This window comes from Equus quagga, chromosome 17, assembly GCF_021613505.1.
Source record: "Equus quagga isolate Etosha38 chromosome 17, UCLA_HA_Equagga_1.0, whole genome shotgun sequence".
NCBI lineage: Eukaryota > Metazoa > Chordata > Mammalia > Perissodactyla > Equidae > Equus > Equus quagga.
In genome coordinates this window covers 17,722,934-17,748,024 of record NC_060283.1, presented here as the reverse complement: position 1 = coordinate 17,748,024, position 25,091 = coordinate 17,722,934, and the positions used below count along the sequence as shown (strand labels likewise).

At 33.0% G+C, this 25,091-nt stretch overlaps 1 pseudogene; it reads right to left on the bottom strand.

Annotated features, from left to right (window-relative positions):
- Positions 1 to 8,470: 8,470 nt before the first annotated feature.
- LOC124229153 (olfactory receptor 4P4-like) lies at positions 8,471 to 9,442 on the bottom strand (annotated as a pseudogene).
- Between the last annotated feature and the right edge of the window lie 15,649 nt (positions 9,443 to 25,091).

Genomic DNA, 25,091 nt, shown 5'->3' with positions numbered 1-25,091 from the left:
CCCAGCTCTGTTATTACTTATACAAATGTGTGAATTTGGTGCCAATCTCTTTATTTATTTGAATTTAAGTTATCTCATTTATAAAATGAGGAAACCTTCCTGAACTTTGTCCCAAAATAGTTGTGAAACTACAATCAATAAATGTTCATTGTTTTGTTCACCATAGAAGTGTTACTTGTTGATTTTATTAACTTAATATTAGTGAAATCAGTAATCTACAGTTGTCAATAATAAAGTCCAGTAAATATAACTTACACAGAGAAAATAAAATTTTTAAATCATAAAATTCTTTTGAGCAGGAAGGAAACTTTGAGATCCATTAGACAAATATCCTAGTTTTAAATAGAAAGAGTTTTAATTAAAAGCATATAAAATATACAGAGAATGAATATGGGTAGTTTGAATATCTTCATCATTCAGCAATTATATTAAGTCAACAGGATTTGATATATGAAAACATACGCAAATCAGTAGAGGTTGACCATAGCTTCTGCTAAATTAGTTAGAATCTCCATGTTAATGAAAAAATAACACAGAACTGGTATCCATATGGTCCAATTGTCTTTATTAGAAATTTCGACCTTATTTATGCAGGTCAAAATATCTTTCTTTTAAATTTATGAAGTATCTTCTGTTCTAATCGTATAGCTACATTTTCTCATCAATTAATTTTTAAATATTCTCCTCATCACTCTCTTTATAGGTTGTTAACTGTGTCACCTTCCAAATAAAAAATTCCTTTGCAATGAAGATTTCAAACGAGTAAATTTATTTCCATGGCACAATTATAAGATTTAGAATTAGCTTATAGAGAAGTCATTGAAAAATAAGGTATCATTCCTACAACTACATCATGTACCTATTTCCTTACATATAAATAAATAAAGACTATTTCCAAAATAATATTTAAAATGCTAATTTGGTCAACTCACAGTAATAGCTTGCTCAATTGAATGGACATAAATAAAATAATTATTTTATTTTTTTCAAATTTGTAATTTTTCTTTTTGAGGAAGATTCGCCCTGAGCTAACATCCATGCCCATCTTCCTCTACTTTATATGTGGCACGCCTGCCACAGCATGGCTTGACAAGCAATGTATAGGTCCACACTCAGGATCTGAACTGGTGAACTCCCACCCACCGAAGCAGAACATGTGAACTTAACCGCTGTGCCACCGGGCTGGCCCCTAAAATAATTATTTTAATCATGTGCATGTAAATAAAAATCCCATTAAATTGTTTTTCCCCTCCCCAAAAGTGAACATGAAAATTTCAGTTTATACGTATAATTATACCTCTAAAGAAACTGATGTTGTTAGAATATTCAGGCAAAATCGATCATTGTGTCTTCATTTGATATTAATTTAATTTCCCTGCTAATTAAATGTGGTCAGATATTCTAACCAAATAATTTTACTAAACACGTGTTTGTGCCTTCAGTTTTTTCCATTCTGAAAGTCCGTGGGTAACATTTTATCTCCCGTCTTGATAATATTCTCTTTCCACTTCACTGTCCCCATACATTCGTAGTTTACGATCTATAAAGTACCACCTATATTTCTAGCTTCTCAATTTTAGAGTGGGAAAATATAAAGAGTAAGAAAATTACACTCACATACATGAATAAAATCTACTAAATCCCTTCACTCTCTCAAACACGAACAATGCTACCACAGCCACAAAGAGTCCCTATGTAAGAACAATGGTTAGGAAAAAAGAGAAACAAATTCATTTTCTAGTACAGCTCTTAACTCTGTTTAGGAATTTGTATTCACTTGTTCGAGGGTCTCTATAAAACGATGAATCTAGTCTCAATAAAATACATTTAAGATTTTGCATAACTTTTGGGCTATCTACCTTTTTTAAAAGTAAAGTTTTGAAAAACCTTAAACATAATAAAGTATAATTGCTTGTGTATATATTCTGGCTTTGCTGTGAATAAGCATATGACCTCAGTACATTACTTAAGTACATTGACCATCATAGATCTAATCATTCTTTGATTACCTTACAATTTGAGCATTCTCATGCACCTAAATTCTTAACACTTTATTTTTATAATCCTTTTTAATCCTCACAATAACTCTAAGAATTAAATACTATTTGCTTAATACTTTATTTACTTAATAATTAATATTATTAATTATTTAATTTATGTATGATTTGGTTTCATTTGGTGGATTATTATAAAACTAGTAAGTAGTATAGTCAAGATCAAAAACAACATATGCTCACTTAGAAATATGCTTGGCAAAATGGCATACACATAGCACAACTCCTGATGTATATGGTATACTCAATAAATATTTGATGATATCATACTTAAAATATAGGGTCTCACTGGCTCCAGCATTTCAACTTTTGATCTATTCTAAAATAAAATCTATACATGCTTAATGTCCATGATCCTAAATTTCTCAAGGACAGAGAGATTGTCTCTTGGTACGTGCTGTTTTTTCCTCAGATCATCATATTGCTGATGGATGAGTACATTGCTAGTGAATACCTCTATCTCCCAATGGTATTGTGAGAATTAACTAGATAAAGTATATGAGTCACCCAGTACATGATAGAGAGTCAATAAAAAAATATTTCCAATTATTTAATCTTTGTTTTATCTCTGGTCAAATAGACGCTGACATTCATTTAACCAATAATTAGTAAATTTTTATTGAATGATTAAAAAATTAACTTCAATGATTTAAAACAGTATGTAAATAAAACAGTCAATAATTGAAATTATTATCCTCACAATGATTACATGCAACAAGTGCAGGCAACAAAGTAAACAGGGGCAAGGTAAACAGAGATGTAAGTTTTGAGATACTTCCGTTTATTTTTTAGTGACCTGCCAGGGTCTTAGGTTATGTTAATTATTGGGCTAACTTTTTTTTTTGAGGAGGAGGAACAGGGATTATGGTAGTGGTTATTTCAGGGAGCTTATTTGTTCTTTCAATTTGGGTTTTTCACTTTCTCGTATCAATCAATACCTAGACAAATTTCTACAAGAACTAATAATGTTTTTCTTCTTATTCTCAATTTTCTACTTAGTTAAGCATCATTTCCCTGTCATTGTCTCACTGTCCTTTTAGAATGCCACATCACAGTGTCAGTGGGTAACTCTGAATCTGTTGCTGCCCTAATCTTAAAACAAATTAGTCTATAAAAGAGATGTCTGTTTTTAACTTTAACTGGCAGTCAATCTGTTACTTATACAATGGGGACAAAAATGTATTCAACTGATATTAAACATCCAGGCAGGATAATAGGAAAGAGGAGAAATAATTATCACACATGTTTTTCTCCTTCAATTGTTGTGAATCCATTTCTATTCCATTCTTTCAGTGTTCTCTCTCTTACCTCATTGAAATTCTGTTGATTCACCTATTTTTCAGAGTATTTCACTTCAGCTTCTTGAATTCACATTCCATTCAGCATAGTTCATTAGTCATTCATAGAAAAAAATCTTGTATCATTTTAGAGACAACTGACGCCTGTCACTCAAGCAATGTTCACACAGACAATGAGAGGTCATACCCTCGGAGCAACATGTTAAAGTCAAGTGGAATAATTTTAATATCCAAACAAGTCAAATCACAATCTATACTTTCATTACTAAAATTATTCATGTAATTGTCTCGGCTCACATGATTAACTGAATACTTAGTAGAGTATATATTCTAAAACTGCATTTCTTTTATTCTAGAATATTGACTATTCCTTCCAAATTGTTTGGATTTACCTTCTCAAATCTAAGCTTACCAGGTGGATTTCCTTTATATCTAAGTTATCAGAGCTGCTGCAGCTAAAATAGACTCTGGATTATAAATAGTATGCAAGTCATAACTAACTTTGCTTCTGCTTTAGAAATCTCAGTCATTAGATATTCCTCCTGGGCCACAATGACTAAAATCCTCTGCACTTTACTCAAAGAGTTTTGTGATAAAACAAATGTGGGCAATTTTGATTGAGAGATAGATCCTTTCCATAATCTCTATAAACTGACTGAGGAGTAAATGACTGCTCGGGTAGCAGTCATTATGGTAGCTAATGGTCTTCATTTCTCCTCACATAGCATCTTTAAGGTATTCTCTGAGAGAATTAGAATGAATTTCAGTTTATTTCCAAATATGAGTTAGGCTGATTTCCTGAAAAATTGTAAACTAATATAGCTTGTAACTATCTTATATGGATTTAGAAAATTTCCAAAAAATAATTTTAAAAACTTTTGCAGTTGAACATCTTTTAATTTTTCCTCAAGTCCTTATATAATTTCCATATATCTTTCTTTCCTCTTTTTCTTCTTTCACATCTGTAACCAAAGATTGGAGTTGGCTTCCGATATGCTGTGTGAGCAGAATCATACCTACAAATAAAGCAATTTCTACTTGTACCATGGTAGTATGTTTTTTAATATCACCAATAGTTCTGCTTTTGTTATTGTTATTTTTCTCTCACCTTAAGAGGGAATAAAATATATGCAAAAAGACTTATTCTAAAGGAAAATTCATTTTATAAAGAATTTCACTTGGGCCTATTCTGAACCACTAGATGGGTATTGAATTATTTTCTCATGTCTACATATCAGGAGAAGCTGATATGTGCAGTTTCTTCCCAAATGTAGTCTTGTAGTCACTCGAGTGATTGAGCTACTAGAAAGGGATAAGATCTATTAATTTTCTCATCCACTCTTTCCATAGTTTTAGTATATGTGATGCAATAAACATCATAACAGAAACATAAACAGTCTTCAGTCACTTTGTCCCTGCCTATAACAAATTTTTCTTTCCAGATTGGCACCTGGGCTCACATCTGTTGCCAATCTTTTGTTTTTCCAGGCTTCTTCTCCCCAAAGCCTATACAGTTGTATATTCTAATTGTAGGTCATTCTGGTTGTGCTATGGTGGGATGCCACCTCAGCATGGCTTGATGAGCACTGCTATGTCCACGCCCAAGATCCAGCAAAACCCCAGGCCACCCAAGCAGAGCACACAAGCTTAACCACTCAGCCACAGGGCTGGCCCCCTCATGACATTTTAAGGCAGATGGGGAGTGGGCACTGCAGCTCCCAGAAAACAAATCTCATGCCCTTTTTTCTTTACACTTTAAACCCAATAATCTCTGTGAATTTTTTCATTACATAATTTATTTCACACTGCCAGTATATAAGATTTAATTGAATATTCTATTGGAAAATAAAGCTCAATAATAAAAAATATTCGTTTTTAATTTCTGAAAATGACTTTAAATCTACTTCATTTCTACAGAATGCCAAAATTGTCTAGAGGTCTCCATGTATAAATATTGCATTCAAATGATTATTAAAATTCATGATCAGCCTCAGAATCACCTACACTATATGGAACAGTCATCATTCCTGTAGCCTAGAATATTTTTAACACACATAAACACCTACCTAATCTAAGTGCTGCTATTGAAATTGTCACTTCATTCATAATTCTTCAGCTCCTCAGCTCTGACATTTATGAAATGAATGATTTTTATTTTTGAGGAAGATTAGCCCTGAGCTAACATCTGCTGCCAATCCTCCTCCATTTGCTGAGAAAACTGGCCCTGAGCTAACATCCGTGCCCATCTTCCTCTACTTTATACTTGGGACGCCTACCACAGCATGGCTGTCGCCAAGCGGTGCCATGTCCGCACCCGGGATCTGAACCAGGGAACCCCAGGCTGCCAAAGTGGAACGTGCAAACTTAACCACTGCGCCACAGGGCCAGCCCCTCTTCCCTCTTTTCTTGCTTTTTAATTGGATTGGACTCCTTTTAGTCCTTCAATACATTTTTATCTATCTATCTATCCCTCTATCTATCTCTTTCCTAGTATTTTAGCTGTAAGAAATCATGTCTGTACATTAATGTTAACAAGTCTGAATTTGATCAACATATACCCTCCCGCTGAATAGTACATGCTAAAATAGAACACTTTTTTCCTCCTCATTTTCTTCCAACTTTCTTGATGTTGTGGACCAGGATTTCTGTTCTCTTTTCTATGTTTTATCTCACATATTAGACAAGATTGTTATTTTTAATACAATTTAGTTTTACATAAGACTACCATTTTCTTCATTCCTCATTCCTCCTGAAATTTCCTATCTCCGTTCTTAGACATCTTCTCTTCTTATGAAAACATTCTTTGCAACTTCTTTTAGTAAGGGTGAGTTTGTAGTAAAGTCTTGCCTTTGTTTGTTTGTTTGTTTTATCTTTTATTGTTCTGAAAACTCTTCATTTTATCCTTGTTCTTGAAAAAATATAGAAGTCAAGGGTGACATTTTTCTTTTACTTTCATTATGTAATTTGATTTTCTTCTGTCTACTACTCTTTGTATAATTTAAATTATTATTAATTTGCAGTAGTGTTTCTATGACTCTATTTAAGAACAACACTTTTTATTTCCTATGCATATTTTCTAAAGATCATTTCATCGTTTCCGGAAAATTACCAGTTATTATCTCTTTAAATATTTTTTTCTCACTATTATCGAAACCCTGGAGTCTGATAGACGTGTGTTCCTCTCTTTTACTTCTTTCATAATGACTCTTAATACCTATTTAATTTTTTTTCCCATCTCCTTGTCTCTCTAATTCTGTGTTTGGATGATTTGTCAATATCTAAAATTCCATTCATTGAATCTTTCTTAAGGTATAGCCACTCTGTTTTATGCATCGAGTTTCTAATTAAAATATTGTTTTTTATATCTTAAATTATCTTGCTTGTTTGTTTAACCTGGAAAATTTTGAGATTCATGTTCTTATACCATGCTTTTAAAATTATTTTTATTTTTATATAATAAACATTCATATTATATTTGTGCCTGATTAGTTCAATAAAGGCAATCATTATATGACATACTCTGCAATAGCTGTTTCCAACATAATTGCCTCCTATATGAGTGATTTTTGGGTATGCAATCACATACTTTTGCGAAAAAAGAAAATATTTCCTCCTTCATTTTTGGTTTTCTATTCAAACATGTTTATTTCAATTATAGAAGAAACAGAAGTCTCTGGAAGATCTTGTTTTCTATGCTGTGTGTCTTTGCAAATGTATGTGTATGTGTGTTTTTGTGTTTGTCAATCCAACATTAGCATGCACTTATAGCACGCCTTCCTTACCTGGAACCACTGCCCTTATTTGGAACCAATAAAAATATATTTTTTTACTTTTTAAGAGCTAAATAAAGACTTTTATCAGTTTTTCTTATTATAACAAGCAACTTCATATCCTCCAGTGAATATCCTATTTATTAAAGTTTCCCAATTGTGATTACTAATGTGTTAATTTGCTAGTATAACTTAATGCTCTATTCCTGGAAGTTTTTCTCAGCTCCATCATATAAACTTTCTAAGAGCTTTTTTCTTTTTATTTATTATTAACAGGTTTGATTTACATCAATCAATACATCACATACCCCATTGCATGGGTCCTAGAATTGCCATATGTTTCACTCTTTCAAAACCATCTATTGCATTCATTGTAGTGTTTTTCTATTGATAATTATTTTTTATTTAATACAGTTTATTTTATGTCAGGAATATATTCAGAAAGACTGTTAACACTAGCGTAAAATCACTATCTTAAAATTTTGTTTTAATTACAATATGAAGCCTGCTAAAGATATAATAGTATACATATACTCACCAAAATACATGTTTCAAAACGTTCAAAACAGTGCTACTGATAATGGCCTTCAGTGGGAAACTACCCGGATGTCTACCAACAAGCCAACACATAAATTACTTGTCACATATTCATACAATGATAGACTATAGATTAATGAAAACATTAAGAAAATACGCAAAAACATGAGGAACAGATCTCACAAACATAGTAATGAGAAGACCGGCACTGAAGAGTACAATCTGTATCATTATTTTTCTACAAAGTACAAAAATATGCAAAATTGATTTAGAGATGAAGATATTGATTACATTTGGGTAGTGATGATTATAAAGAGAAATGAGGAGGACTTCAAGTATACAGGTAATTTCTGACAATCCTGTTGCTGATTACATGATATTTCTCAGTTTGTTTTAATTTATGAACTGAGCAGGCATGAATATGTGCAATTTTCTGTACTTATAGTTGTACAGAATATAGCTGTATAGAGTAAAAAGTTTAAAATTTGAAGAAAATATTTAATTCAGAATTTTTGTGCTTTAAGTTGTGGAAAACACTTGATCCGTTGTATCTTTTTTTTACAATACAGTGACAGAAAGATGATATAATTGTTTATTTTTATGATATTGTCTAGTTAATTCATACCATATGAGCACAATTCTTAATAATAAGTCAAATGGAGGAAAGTATGAATAAGAATAATGCTCAATTTGTTGATGAAGTGTTGGTGTAAAAGCATAAAACCACAGAGATTATATGCTTCCTGCTTGCCAACTTAATTTCCCCAAGCTGTAAGCCCAAGAGAATGATGAGAATGGGTCTTATTCATAGTTATAGTTTCATGGAACCATGGCTGAAATGCAGAAAAAGTTCTGGAAAGTTACTTTCCTTCCAAGTGTATACGATGACACCAAATTTTCTCCAAGGATTCTTCATCTCCATGTTTCTTAGCATGCATATCAGAAGGTTTAACTAGGGGAAAATGATGTTTTAAGAAAGAGAAAACACTTCATCTTCTGGGAAAGTTGTAGCTGGTCTAATGTAAATGAATAACACGGGTAGAAAAAACAAAACTGCTACTGTCATATGAGAAGTGCAAGTGGAAAGAGCTTTGCTGTGTCTCTCCAAATAATATGCCCTGATGTGGCACAATATAAAGAAATAAGAGAACAAGACAACAAAGGTCACCAAAGCAAACAGCACTGAATTAACAACATTAAGAGACCTATGATGTGTGTATTAAAAAGGGCAGTTTCAGCAATGGATACACATTGCAGAGATAGTAATCTATCTCATTGGGAACACAGAATTGTAAGGAAATCATAAGAAACTGACTGGCAGAGTATATAAATCCCCCAGTACAGCAGACTATGGTGATTGCATTACACTTTTGTCTGCTCATGATGATGGCGTAGTGCAGGGTCTTGAAGATGGCAACATAACAGTCATAGGCCATCCTGTGACGATAAAGGTCTCAGTGCCTCCAAAGAAATGAGTCATCAAAACCTGTGTTGTGCAGTTTCTATAGGAAATGGTCTCCCTTTCTGTCAAGAAGTCTGTCATTAGTTTGGGTGTCACAGTGGATGTTTCCCAAAGGTTGGAGAGTGAGAGGTAATTAAGGAAAAAGTACATGGGTGGGTCAACTAGCTTACTGCTTGTAATTGAAATCATCCTCAGCAAGTTTCCTACCCAAACAGAAATGTAACAAAATAAAAATAATGTAACAAAGCAGAGGATTTCAATGTTCTTGTTTTTGGAAAGTTCCAAGAGAATAAATACAGTGACATTGTTGCTTTTTTCCATGGCAGAGCATAGACGCATAAATCACCTGAAATGATATACTTCATGAGCCCATATTTAGAAATCTTTATGGAGAAGAGCAATGATCATATTATATTCAAGGAACTAATTAGTTTTAATATGCATCCTTTAAGTGTCCAAGAGAATAAAAATAAGGTATTCAATTAAAATGACTCTCTAATAAGACTCTGTGTGAACACATACTTGCTGATTTCCATTAAATCTTCCAGGATGTCATGATCAATGTTGCTTACTCAACACAAATGCATTTGATTAATCTACAATAAAGTCTTGGATGCTGCAGAGAAGTTGACAATGATTGACTAGCAATGTGTTCCATTAAACACTTTTGTTATTTTAAATAAAAAGAATTAGGATAAATTCTTACAAGGTTTCTTTGTGTCTGCAGTTTTATAACATATATTTTCATCCCTAACCTCATACCTAGCTTCTTTTACTTAAATTTTCACCTTAACTCTCCTTCATAACTGAGAGTTAATATTTATCACCCACGCAATGAGTAATAACATTGTAATAGAGAGAGAATTTTAAAACAAAGGTATTCATTTCCATAATGGAATTTTAGGAATTTTAATTAGTTTAAGGATAAATTATTGAGAAATATTTTCCGATAATTTCCAAAATCAAACTACAGTAAAATTAGGCAATAAGTAAGAAAGGCTGTTTATTTTAACTTGAATAAAATAGTGCAGTATATACTACTGGCTTGAATTATTCGTTGAACATACCTGAAATATGTTCCTTATCCCCCTTCAAGCATATTAAGTCTTTTACATGATTTTAAGTGTCCAAATAAAGGAAGACTGGGAATGTTCTCAGGCAAAGCCAATTCATCAATCCATCTGCATTTATGAGGAGTTTGCAAAAAATATTACTTGACTGTCTAGTTTTCTTGGTTCTGAAAGCTACATCTATGCTTACTTTTCTACCTGGCATTCCCCCTTGATTCAAGTTGTTCACAGATATAAAACTACCGTGATTAACTGTTACATATTTTAAGGTTATAAAAAAATTCATGAGTACCATCTAATCATTCATCGTATATTTGAGGCAATCCCTGGTTACATGTCTTAATTAAGCCACTAACTTTAGATATGATCTTTGCAAGTCAGTTAAACTTTTAGAAAGATTTTTCTTCATTTGAAACTTAGGGAAATGCATCCTGCTCCACATAACTCAGAGTGGTTCTGAGACTCAATTTTGATCAAACATGAGAAAGATCTTTTAAAAGAATAAAAGTACACATTATGGTATTATCGTGTTAAAATTAACATACACAAAACAAAATGACAAAATTACTTTAGGTTTATAGATGTTAAGGAACTTATGCATAGTAGCATAAGTAGTGCATAGCGTACTAGAGTTTATAAATGAAGTTTTCTGATTCTAGTGACTGCATTCATAATCATTCCACTATACCTCCTCTCAAAAGGGAAAACCTGAAGTAAGAAGATAAATACATCATTAACCTTGACTATCCCATCTCTGAAGTTTGCATTCATTTCTGAATCTTCTAGACAAAACCAGGATATCTTCTCAATCATTGTTCCATTTTAAGCACTCAAATTTAAATTGAAAATTTGTGAATGGAAATATAAAGCTGTAAGTAAGGTTAAAGTGTATGAAAACCACAAACCAAATCAATTCAGGATTCTGACATAATTATGCCAGTGCTAGAAAGTAACAAATGCACAGCTCCCAGATTTCTGTAGGAAGCAATGTATTTCTCATTCTCTCAAACATGAGTAGTGATATTGCATCCTCAGCTATTCGCCATGTAAGAAAAATAGGAGGAAAAATATTTGGGTGCATGCCCTAACACTGCTGCTTCTTAAATTTGTGACCCTGTATACTTTAGTTTCATAACTCTTTTAGCTGTAGAATGAGAGAGCTAGCCTCAATTATCTCTAAGAACCATTTCTATCATGATTTCTTTTTCAGAATTAAAATTATGCTCTTCTTGGCCAATGTCTTACTGACCTTCTGCCTCAAATTCTATTAGTGTATCCTTTTTTCTATCTGCAGTTGTCCAATAAAATAGCAGGATTCTTATGTGACTTTGATCTTACTTTTCTAGAATATGTCTACTCCCTTAATGGACAACCAGATCCTCCTTGAACTTAGCGCTCTTTTAGTCCAAAAATTCTTAGACTACAGAATTTAGAGTGTAGCCTATTTTAAAATTATTGACTAATTTATACATTTTCTTAACCTAGTAGTTAAAGTTTAGCCATTTAAATTATTTCCTTTCAAGTTTATGACTTGAATTTTTTCTCAGCATAGTGAGTGCTACTGATGAGTTTCCCTTTCTAATTTCCCCCAATTTATACATAAAAACTATAAAATTCATACCCTTTTACTAACTACTGTCACTTGTCATACCAATAAATCAAATAAATGATGAGAAGTCACCCTGCAGAAAAACACTTGAAAGCATGAAGAGTACTTTCTTTTCCAAATAGTAAGTAAAATTTTAGGTAAGGATTTTATCCTAAAATTGTATTTGTTTTCTCCCAAGACATTGCTTATTTAGTTCAAGTTAATTATTATACATCTCCAAGTAATCAATTCACTAGTTAGTATCCTTTTAGATTGAAATTACAAGGGCAACTCTACAACTGGATTATAAATGCCTTGCAAAAAAGGTAACTCTGCAGCATGTTCTTAGAATCTCATTGGTTAAAAATCCTTGATGTCTGAGATCTGCTACTTATGCAATTTTAGTTTCTTTTTCTCTTTGCTAAAATCTGGGGAAAACCTCTAGATCCGGTCCTTAAGAAATGATCTCCATCCATTCTCACATAGTGTTTTTATCATGTTCTCTGGGGAAGAATGTGTGTTCTTTAATGTATTTTCATTTAAGGTGAATTTCTGGAAAATTATAGATACATAGAATTTTATTGTTTTCCAATTATTTTATTGTGGTCATAATGGCTTAGAACATTGTGTCATTTCATAGGTACATTATTATTTTTAAGTTTCTGCATATACTGCATTGTGCACACAACCAATAGTCTAATTTTTATCCATCACCATACATATGTGCCCTTTTATCCCTATTGTCCAACCCTCCTCCACTCCTTTCCCCTCTGCTAACCACTAATCTGTTCTCTTTATCCATGTGTTTGTTTATCTTCCACATATGAGTGAAATCAGGCAGTGTTTTGTCTTTCTCTGTCTGGCTAATTTTTCTTAAGGTCCCTGAAGGTCCTTCCAAGTTGTTGAAAATGGGAAAATTTGGTCTTTTTTTTTTTTTAAACTGAGCAGTATTTCATTGTATACACACACACGCATATATATATATATATATATATATATATATGCACACCATATCTTCCTTATCCATTCTTCAGTTGATGGGCACTTGGGTTGCTTCCACATGTGGCTATTGTGAATAATGCTGCAATGAACATAGGGGTGCATAAATCTCTTTGAATTGTTTATTTCAAGTTCTTTGTATAAATACCAAGTAGTGGGATAGCTGGATTATATGCTACTTCTATTTTTTAATTTTTTTTGAGCAATCTCCATTGTTTTCCATAGTGGCTGCATCAGTTTGCATTCCCACCAGCAGTGTATGATGATTCCCTTTTCTCCAAATCTTCTCCGGCATTTATTATGTTTTGTCTTCTTAATTATAGCCATTCTGACAGGTGCAAGGTGATGTCTCATTGTAGTTTTGATTTGCATTTCCCTAATAATTAGTGACATTGAACATCTTTTCATGTGCCTATTGTCCATCTATATATCTTCTTTGGAAAAATATCTGTTCATATCCTCTGCCTATTTTTTGGTCAGGTTGGTTGTTTTCTTGCTGTTGAGTTGTGTTGGTTCTTTAATATAAATTTGAAGTTAATTCCTTGTGAGATATATAATTTGCAAATATGTTTTCCCAGTTGGTCGGTAGCCTTTTGGTTTTGCTCATGGTTTCCTTTACCTTGCAGTACCTTTTTAGTCTGATGTATTCCCATTTGTTTATTTTTTCTTTTGTTTCCAGTGCCTGAGTAGACATGATATTTGAAAAGATGTTGCTAAGACCGATGCCGAAGAATGTACACCCATACTTTCTTCTAGGAGTTTTATGGTCTCAGGTCTTACTTTCAAGTCTTAAGCCATTTTGACTTAATTTTTGCACATCGTGTAAGATAATGATCTATTTTCATCCTTTTGCATGTGGCTGTACCATTTTCCCAACATCCTTTACTGAAGAGACTTTCCCTTAGCCATTGTATGTTCTTGGCTCCTTTGTTGAAGATTAGCTGTTCATAGATTTGTGGTTTTATTTCTGAGCTTTCAGTTCTAATCCATTGATCTGTGTGTCTGTTTTTGTGCCAGTAATATGCTGTTTTGGTTACTATAGCTTTGTAGTATATTTTGAAGTCAGGGATTGTGATGCCTCCACATTTATTCTTTGTTCTCAGGATTGCTTTGACTATTCAGGGTCTTCTGTTGCTTCATGTAAATTTTAGGATTCTTGCTCTATTTCTGTGAAGAATATCATTGGGATTCTGATTGAGATTGTATTGAATCTGTAGATTGCTTTACGTAATATTGACATTTTAACTATATTTATTCTTCTATTCCATGATTATGGAATATCTTTCCATTTCTTTATGTCATCTTTTATTTCTTTCAATAATGTCTTATAGTTTTCAGTATATAGGTCTTTCAACTCCTTGGTTAAATTATTTCCTAGATATTTTAGGATTTTTGTGGAGATTTTAAATAGGATTGTATTCTTGAGTTTTCTTTCTGCTAGTTAACTATTAGTGTTTGGAAATGCAACTGATTTTTATAAGTTGATCTTGCAACTTTGCTGTAGTTGTTGATTATTTCTAATAGTTTTCTTGTGGATTCTTTAGGGTTTCCTATATATACAATCATGTCACCTGCAAACAGCTAGAGTTTCTCTTCCTCTTTTCCAATTTGGATACAAGTTACTTCTTTTTATTGCCTAATTGCTCTGGCGGCAACCTCCAGTACTATGTCCAATAGAGTGGTGAGAGTGGGCACCCTTATTTTGTTCCTGTTCTCAGAGGGATGGCTTTCAGTTTTTCGCTATTTGATGTTGGCTGTGGGTTTCTCATACATGGCCTTTATCATGTAAGATACTTTAATTCTATACCCATTTTATTCAAACTTTTTATCATAAATGGATGTTGTTTAATGCTTTCTCTGCATCTATTGAGATGATCATGTGATTTTTATTCCTCATTTTGATAATGCGGTGTACCACATGGATTGACTTGCAGATGTTGAACCATCCCTGCATCCCTGGTATAAATCTTACTTGATCATGGTGTAAGATCCTGTTCAATGTATTGCTGTATGTGGTTTGCCAATATTTGGTTGACAATTTTTGCATGTATGTTCATCACCAATATTGGCCTGTAATTTTCCTTCTTTGTGCTGTCCCTTTCTGCTTTTAGTTTCAAGGTAATTTAGGCCTCATAGAAAGAGTTAGGAAAAATTGCATCTTCTTCTCTTTTTTGGAATAGTTTGAGAAAGATAGATATTAAACATTGTTTGAATTTTTGATGCAATTCTGCAGAGAAGTCATCTAATCCTGGACTTTAATTTTGGGGGAGGTTTTCTATTACAGTTTCAATCCCTTTACTTGTTGTTGGTCCATTCAGATTCTCTATTTCTCCTCAATTCATTTTTGGGAGTTGTTTATACATTTCTTCTAGGTTATACAATTTGTTGGCATATAGTTTGTCATAAGATTCTCTTGCAAACCTCTATATTTCTGTTGCATCCATTGTAATTTATCCTCTTTCATTTCTAATTCTATTTATTTGAGCTTTCTCTCTCTTTCTTTCATATTGACTCTGCCTAAGGGCTTCTCAATTTTGTTTATCTTCTCAAAGAACCAGCTCTTATTTTCTTTGATCCTTTCTGCTGTGCTTTTAGTCTCCATTTTATTTATTTCTCCTCTAATTTTTAATGTTTCCCTCTTTCTGCTGTCTTCGGGTTTTTTTTCTTCTTATTCTACTTCTGTTAGGTATAGTTTAAAATTACTTATTTGAGATTTTTCTTGTTTGTTGAGCTGGGCATGTATTGCTATACATTTCCCTCTTGGAACTTCTTTCCTCCACACCATAAGAATTAGTATGTTATGTTTTCATTTTCATTTGTCTCCAGGTGATTTTTGATTTCTCCTTTGATTTCTTCATTGATCCAATGGTTGTTCAGTAGTATGTTGTTTAGTCTCCACATATTTGTGGCTTTCCAAGCTTTTTTCTTTTAGTTGATTTCTAGTTTCATAGTATTGTGGTTGTAAAAGTTGCATGATGATATTTCAATCTTCTTACATTTATTGAGGCTTGCCTTGCTCCCCAAAATATAGTGTATCTTAGAGAATGCTTCATGTGTACTTGAGAAGAATGTGTATTCTGCTGTTTTTGGAAGGAATGTCCTATCTATATCTATTAAGCCCACCTGATCTAATGTTTCATTTAATTCCACTGTTGCTTTGTTGACATTCTGTGTAGATGATCTATCCATTGGTGGAAGTGGCGTGTTGAAGTCTCTTACTATTATTGTTTTGATGTTAATTTCTCCCTTTAGGTCTGGTAGTTGTTACTTTACAAACTTTGGTGCTCTTGTGTTAGGTGCATATACATTGGTGTGTTATGTCCTCTTGGTGTAATGTCCCTTTAATCGTTATATACTGCCTCTCTTTTTCTCTCATCGTCATTTTTATCTTGAAGTCTCCTTTGTCTTATATAAGTATAGCAACGCTTCCTTTCTTTTGTTTGCCATTTTCATGGAGTAACTTGTTCCATTCGTTCACTCTGAACGTAAGTTTGTCTTTAGATCTGGGATGTGTTTCCTGGAGGGAGCATCTGGTTGGGTCTTGTTTTTATAATCCATCCAGCTACTCTGTGTCTTTTTATTGGAGAATCCAATCCATTTTCATTTAGAGTGACCATTGATGTATGAAGGCTAAATATTGCCATTTTATTTCTTATTTTATGGTTGTTCTATATTTCCATTGTTTCTCTTTCCTTGTATTTCTGACTGCCATTTCAGTTCCTTGGTTTTATATGGTAGTTTTCTCAGCTTTCTCTTTTTTGTGAATTATGGCTGTGCTCTGAATTTTTGTTTAGTGGCTACCATGAGGTTTGTATAAAGGATCTCATAGAAGAGATAGTCCATTTTCTGATAGTCTCTTATCTGCATTAGCCTAGGCAGATTACTTCCTTTTCCTCTTCCCCCTCTGAGTTATTGTTGCCACATATTCTGTTTTGTGTTGTGAGCTTGTGACTAAATTAAAGTGTTTATAGCTATCTTTGTTGCTTCCCTACATTTTATCTTTTATAATTCTTTGCCAACCTATTCTGAAAGAGAGCTGCAATTTTCTGATTTTGTCTGTCTATTTATCTCTTTGCTCAAAGCTTTGTAGACCTTTGCCTTTTTGTTTCAGGTATATGGGCTTCCTTGGTCAATTTTTATAAGGGATGTCTACTAGTGATGAACAACTTCAGCTTTTATTTATCTTGGAAAAGTTTTATTTCTCAATTGTATCTGAAAGATAGTTGCTGGATAGAATTTTCTTGGCTGAAAGTATTGTCTTTCAGTATTTTGAATATATTACTCCATTATTTCCTAGGCTGTAAGGTTTCTGCTGAGAAATCTGCTTAAGGCCTGATAGCAGTTCCTTCATAGATTGTTTTCTTCCTTACTGCCCCTAATGTTTTTTGTTTGTCATTGACTTTTGCCAGTCTTACTATTAAATGCCTTGGATAAAGCCTTTTTGCACTGATGTAATTACAAGTTCTATTGGTTTCATGTACTTCTAAGTCCACTTCCTTATCCAGGTTTGGGAAGTTCTCGGCTATTATTACTTTGAACAAGCTCTCTTCTCCTTTCTACCACACTTCCCCCTCTTGAATACCTATAATCTTTTTGTTGCCTTTCTTAATTGAGTCAGATATTTCTCAATGAATTTATTTTCTTAAGTCTTAATTCTCTTTCCTTCTACACATGAAACATTTTTTTATATTTCTATCCTCTAAATCAATAATTCTGTCCTTCATATGTCAGTTCTATTTTTAAGGATTCTTGATTATTTTTTTAATCTCATTGTGTTCTTCATATGCATAATTTCTGTTTTTGTTAATAGTTTCGATGTCTTTTGTGAAGTACTCCTTCTTCTCATTAACTTTATTCCTTAGCTCATTTAACTGTCTTTCTGTGTTTTCTTGTAACTCACTGAGTTTCTTTATGACAACTATTTTGAATTCTCTATCATTTAGATTGTAAACTTCTGTGACTTCAGGATTGGCTTCAGGAAACTTGTCATTTTCCTTCTGCTTTAAAGTATTACTTTGTTTTTTCATGGTGTCTGATAAACTGAACCTCTGCCACTGCGTTTGTGGTGGTATCACATTGTAGATTCCACCTCCCACTGCTGAGGGAAAGCGAGAGCTATGTTTCTGATTCTGCCTTTTCTGCTGGAAGTTATGTTGGTGTGGCTACTCTGCATTAGTGCAGGCTGGTGACAGCCTTTCAGCAGGTCGCTCTTATGGGGGCAGGGCCTCTGTGTCTCTGTACTCAGCAGGTGGATTGTGCAGGTGCAGGCTTGTACTGTGCTTATGGGTGGTTTGGCAGAGCTTTGTGAATAGGGCATCTTTGTGGGGGCCAGGCCATGGCCACTTTCTTGGGAGCATACTCACTGGTAGGCCCTGCTTTAGCATAATGGGCAGTCTCCTAGGCCAGGATAGTGTTCACATTCACACCAGGTTGCCCCCACTTCCTCTTACAATCACACTGTCTGCTGTGCCCAGTGGGTGGGGCTACTTCTCAGGAGCCAAGCCACTACCTCTTGGAGTGGGTGGGGAGCATTCCCATTGGTGGGACCTGCTTTGGCACAATGGGTGCTGCCATTGACTGGGATATCATTCACACACTGGCTGGGTGGTCTCTGCTCCTCTTAGCATCATGCCAATTGCTGTATAAGGCTCTGTGATCTGGCTCATTGCTGCCACGGATGGGGAGGAGTGCACACACCTATCTCCACTGCTTCCTGGGGATCTAGTCCATCCACCTTCAGATGTGTAGCTCTGTGGGTCTTTCACGCATCCTATTGAGCTGTGTGGATATCCTCTCTGGTCAATGAATGTCCATTTAGTTGTAATTCAGAGGAGGAGAGATAAAGAGAACAGTTCATTCCCTCATGTTGCTGATGTTCCTCCCCTAGAACTTTCCTTCACGTATATTTTAGGTTTACAAAATGTTCATTAAAATAATTTGTCAACAGTGAAAATTAATATTATGTAATTTTACTCTAGTCTTGTATCATTTCCAATAGGCTTTCCTATTTTTATATTCATATTCAAAACTAATGCTTGCTTCTGCTTTGCTCTCTGAGCACCAGTAACAATAGCAGATATTTTGTAAACAAGTACTCTGTGTCTTACATGAACTGATTCATGGCAGAATTTAGCTTATTTTTCTTTAAAACAACCCTATGCAATAGATACTAACAGCAATTCCATTTCACAGATGAGGAAACTAAGATATAAACTATTCTTATGAGATAGAAATTACATTTGCGGTAGAAATAGCATGTGACTGTGATGTTATTTTTTGTCTTGAATAAGAGTTATATGAGAGCTTACTTTATCATTATTCATTACTCTGTACATTAATGTCTCCTTGGGTGTCTTATTTAATGATTAAAAGATTAAAGTAATGAATGTATTAAAATAACCAAAATTCATAACGTAGGTACTGAAAATTAATGCAAACTGTAAGTTTGCTTTGCCTCTAAAGTACAAACTGCCAAGGGATTCTGGGAGATGTACTTATGATTAGTTTATTTCTTACAATCCAATTAATGTTTGTTTTTCAAAGTTTTTTTCTTTGTGTGTTAGAAGTCTCCCTCAGTCTTTATTTAGTCAATGTTTTTACGTGTCCTTCAGATGTCAGAATTTTCTTCATGAGATCTGCTATGTTCCTTTTCTCTTTTCTTACATTCTTTTGTCCTCACTCGCCCATTCTTTCTAGCTATACTTGTTTACTTAAAAAGCTCATGTATTCTGTGGATTCTTTCCACCTTAGCATAAAGGACTTAAGTATCTCTTCCTAGGTTCTTTAAAATCACCTTGAAAACATACATTTATATCTATGATACATTTTCAGCTACTTTTTTGTATAAACTGAGTTATGGGTCTAGGTTCATTATCAGCAAATGGACGCCTGGTTGTTCCAGTAATTTTTTTTTTAAAGACACTATCTTTTCTCCATTAAGTTATTTTCCCTTTTGTTAAAACTCAATTAAATATATTTTTACGGATCTCTTTATAGACTTGGTATTCTGTTCCATTGATTTTGTTTACACGTTCTGTCCACGAATACCACAAGGTCTTGATTACTTTAACTTTATGGTAAGCCTTACAATTGGGTAATATGTGTCCTCCAAAATTGTTTTTCTTTTTCAGAGTTATTTTGGCTATTATAGTTGCTTTTTCTTCTCATATGAATTTGTGAATCATCTTGTTGGGATTTATTCAAAAAAGCTTGCTAGGTTTTTGACTGTGATTGCATTGAATCTAAACAACAAATTGGAGAAACTGACACCTTAACAATAGTGAGTCTTCTAATCAACGAGCAATGTATATCTATTTACTTAGAAATTATTTTACTTCATTGTTGTGTAGTTTTCTGCCTACAGAACTGGCAAATATTTCATTAAATTTATATGCAAATATGTTCTAAGTGTTTTTTAAATTTATATTTCATTTTTCTATTTTAGTGTATATGAATGGAATTCCTTTTGTATGTGGACAATGTATCCTATGAGCTTGCTAACTCACTTATTAGTTCCAAGAGATATTTATATATTCTTTGGGATGTTAACATAGGCAATTGTGTTGCCTAGACATAGGGATAGGCTTATTTGTTCTAATTTGTGTGCCTTTTAATTTTTTCTCTATTACACTAGCTAAGACTTCCAGAACAATACTGAGTAATAAATGGTTAAAAAGGATACACTTGCCTCACTCTAGATCACAAAGGGAAATGTTAGTCTCTCACCATTATTATGTTAGTTGTTTCTTATTTATAAATTTTTTATTAGGCTAAGAAAGTTCATTCTGTTCCTTGATTGATAAGGGTGTTAAATATGAAGGGCTGCTAATTTTTTTTTAATTTTTTCTTCATCTATTGATATAATGACATATTTTTTTCTTATTTGGTTCATTAATATGGTGAATTACATTGATTGCTTTTCAAATGAAGAAGACTTGCATTACTTGGATGAAACCTGCTTGGTCGTGATGTATTTTTTTAATTGTTTGATCTGACTGACTAATGGTTTGTTAAAGATTTTCATGTCTATATTCATGAGCAATAAAAGTCTTTCATTTTCATTTCGTTTAGTATTTTTCATAAATGAACCCCACTTTTTAAAAAATGATATATTATATATAGTTTGCATTTTTAATGTAAAAGTTGAATACTGAATACTGCTTTTATATTAACCTGCTATCTCATGGCAAAATGGTACAGTGGAAAAAGGAGAGATGAGTAGGATAGTCAGGTAGACGTGGATTCAAAGCCACAATTAAGCAGTATTTAATAACTCCCTACACTGAGGGGAAAAGATTGGTGGGCTAAGAGCATCTGTAAAATTCTCTCTTCTTTCACTTCAAGTTTGTGTTGATTATATTGCTACATTATTACTAGTAGTATTAGTATCACTATTGATTATATTACTATGGCCATATCACCATTTCCTTTAATTGCCATGGTTTTCCAATCTCAGTTCAATTATAAGAGTATTCACCGTAATGAGTATAGTGTGGAATGATATTGTGGAGGATTTTGTGAATAGTTTTAGTTTTTTCTTTTCATTTAAGAAAATAACATGAAGTCTAGACACTTTACTAGAATAAACTATGAGTTATTTATCTCCTATTTTTTCATTAAGATATAATTGTGTTCTTTTATTCCATAGACACAGGTCTTCTTATGTTTTAGAAAGTTTTTTACATATTACATCTCTACTGTTCAGAGATGGCAATTATTTGTATGTTGCATTTCCCTTTCTGTCTTATTAATCACTTGCTTTATAAATCTTTTGAAGTTATAGTTTATTTGTATATTTTCTCTTTTTAAATTTTTTCAAATGACTTCCATGGTTGTTTTAAGTAGTGTCTAGGCTGTTTTTCTGTTTTGATAGATGTGATAACAATTCTCATATCATTTTCTTTCCTGGGCTCACTCAGCATTCGTCTGATAGCCTGATATAATTTTGTTATTATTTTTCAACTTTGCCATTCCACAAAATGGACATTTATATTTTTTTAAATGGAATAAAGAAGGATTATCCTTTACTTTCTTTTGTTAATAAAATACATTTTTCCTATTATTTCTATATTACTTTTTCCTTTTTAGGTTTAATTATCTGTCATTTTCTTTCTTTTTTATTTTGTTTTTCTTGATTTTCTTATTGTTTTTAATTGAATTTAAGAAGAATAACAGGGAGCAATGCTTTTCTCCTGACATATTTAGTCAAAAGAAAATACTGTAATCTTAATTGCTAAATATAAGCCATTGTGAATGATAGATTTTAGTGCTTTATTTTCCACTAATTCAACAAATAATCTCACAACTCCAATTATTGACAACCTTATAAGATAGGTATTTTGAATTACCAATGCAATGTTATGAGAGTTGATAGAATGAGATATCAGCTCTTCTTGGGATAACGATAAGGTTCTCATAGAAGGTGGTGATGAAGATAGTTCAACTTATGTCATCAGACTCTACAATTTCTTCTCTTTACTGTGACCCTTCCATCTCAAATGACTTCCTGGGTCCTTTTCCTGCTTCTCTGCTGCTATTCATCTCCTAAGTACTGCCTGGAATGACTTTCCTCTTGGCTTCAGTTTATCTAAATTGTACCTGTCTTTCCAAAATGATCCCTTCTCTGAAAATCTACTCCAGTTTACAGTGATCGGTACTTCCTTTGGAGTCCGGTGACCCATTTTTTTTTCCATTTTGTCCTAGACATAAGCAAATGCTCCTTTGAGCTGCTGTTTTATTTTTGTGTCTAGGTATTATCTCCCCAACTATGCTATACACCTCTAATAATACTAAATAACATTCATGAGAACTAATTCTATGCTGGACACTCCAATTTTAAGTATTTGAAATGTATTACTTCCTTGACTCCTTCCAACATCTCTGTGAACTAGAAACTGTATATCTTTATTTTAGAGATTAAGTGAATGAGTCACAGAGAGATTTAAAAACTTGCTCAAAGTGACACAGTCAGTAAACTATGGAATTGTGATTTACACCCAGGCAATGTGCCACCAGAAGCCATGCAGCAAACTATTTCATCTCAGCTGCTGTTGAATGCTCAATGCCTCTCTCCCCACTGATAGAAAAGAGGGTTCTATTTGGCAAAGGAGAATGTAAAGGAGGAAAAAACCCATATTGTTTTCTTAGGAATCCTCTCTGAGAAAAGATACTATTAGGAGGTAATACTTGGTCCAAAAGCCACGAAGAACACGTTAATTTTGTCTCCTCAAGGGTAAACCCTTGAGGTTTTAGTTCTTTGCAAACCTAGCTCTAAATTATTGAAAACTCTCAAGAAAATGACAGTTATTCTGTGCAGAATGTGAATCAAAGTGAAGGTCAAAGAGCATCTCTTTACTCCTAAGGTCTTCCAGATTGGGGATTTGTCTTCACCAAGCTGCTAGAGAGTCCTGCCTCTCAGGTATGGTTACAACAATGAAGATAGTGGAATGTTCTAATCTTCCCTCTAGAAAATGATCATTTCCTTTCAAGTAGTTGAAGGAGTTATATAAAGGATATCCTTAAAGAAGTGAGTTCATTGCATTTTGGATAATAACAAATTGTTTTAAGTATGGTGGATAATCATCAGGATGAGGTTAACTTCCAGAATATAATCTCCACACCCTAGATTCTCTAAAGAGAGCAAATTTGCCATTTTGCTCACATCCTTATAGGACTAAGCTACAGGGTTGTGTGACTTTTCCTGAACTGAATTTCCTGTTTATTTCTTTATAATATAATGATACTGCAGAACCAATGAGGAATTCCAAGGTCAGAGAATACTAGATATGAAAAGGATGTAGTGATTATCATCTTCATTTTATACAACACTCACGACGAAATATTCAAATGAATAAAAAAGAGGTACCCCTACACACTTATATCAATATATTTGTATGAGGATAAACCAGAATCATTCATGCAATGGAGAATGCTCCTAAGAAGCCTGTAATTCTCTTTGTGACACATGAAAATATACTCCACATAGTATTAAGCAAATAATCGTGATAAAGATTAAATGATCATATATTTAATACAGTCAATATATCATATTGTAAGTAAGTAAGTAAGCTTCACCTACTAGTTATTGTATAATCAAGAATAGTATATTACTTTCATTTTACTTAAACAGGACATTAATTGAAATGAAAATAAATATTGTTTAAAACCACATTTTTTCATATAAATTATTCTATAATGATCTCTACTAGGAATTTTAAACAGCTTGATTCTTTTTACCTTGGCTGTTGAGTCAGAAAGTAATATTTTCTTGAGGGTGTTCACAACATAAAATACTCTGCACTTGATGTTTTACATATAGTACTATTGGAATTGCTATTGCCTGAGAAATTTCAGTATAAGTGTTTTAAAATAAGTTTATATAAAATAGGGGAAATCACATAAAATAATTCTACATTATTTTGTGCAATAGATGCTTAATTTTCCATGGCAATTTGCTGTTCAACACTTACCAGATCACTTGATCACAACGGCAGCACCTCTCTGTTCATTCCATGGCAGCATATCCCTTTATCTATTTATGTGGTTGGGAGAAATTTCTACAACCATCCTTTGCTCAACAATCTGAAATTTTATATCCTTGGTTCTTGGTGCCTCTTCTCTCTTCACGTCTGCCAAATGTTAAGTCTTTGTTTCTCAGGGCAGCTCTTTATGAACATAAACAGCTATCATTTATTTCATTAATCTTTAGAATGAATAACTTCTTTTTCAATTGCAGAGATTATCGTTTCCACATTCTATGATAAGTGGGAGTAGGGAGTAGACTGATAAACACATATATGAATTGTGTCTTAATAATATTACAATGGTACTGATCTTTCAATGAGAACAAGGACTCTTCTCTCAGTCTTTCCCAGATGTCTATCATTAGTACTCAAATATCTCATTTTTTTTTTTTTTGGTATAGTATTGCCAGCATGGATATTCCTAAGTGGATTTTATTATCCCGTCATACAATAAGATGAAACATGGAGAGTAATTCTCATTTCAAATACAATTTTATAACTTGTGAGTGTTCTAGATATTATAGTTGGACTCCTTGTTTTATGGAAGAGTACTTAATCCAAAGAGAACAAGGGTGAATTGCCTAAGTTTATACAGGATCTGTACAATTCCCAGACCTAATTTCTAGGAATATTGTCTTGCAGATCAACAACATTCCAATACTTGTTTTATAGACCTTTGTAAAATAATCTGTTATTAGCTTAAAATATTATTTGTAATTGCTAATGATTGATTTTTTAAATGATAAATATTCTTTTTCTTTCTTGTAACAGATCAAAACCGACCAATAAAA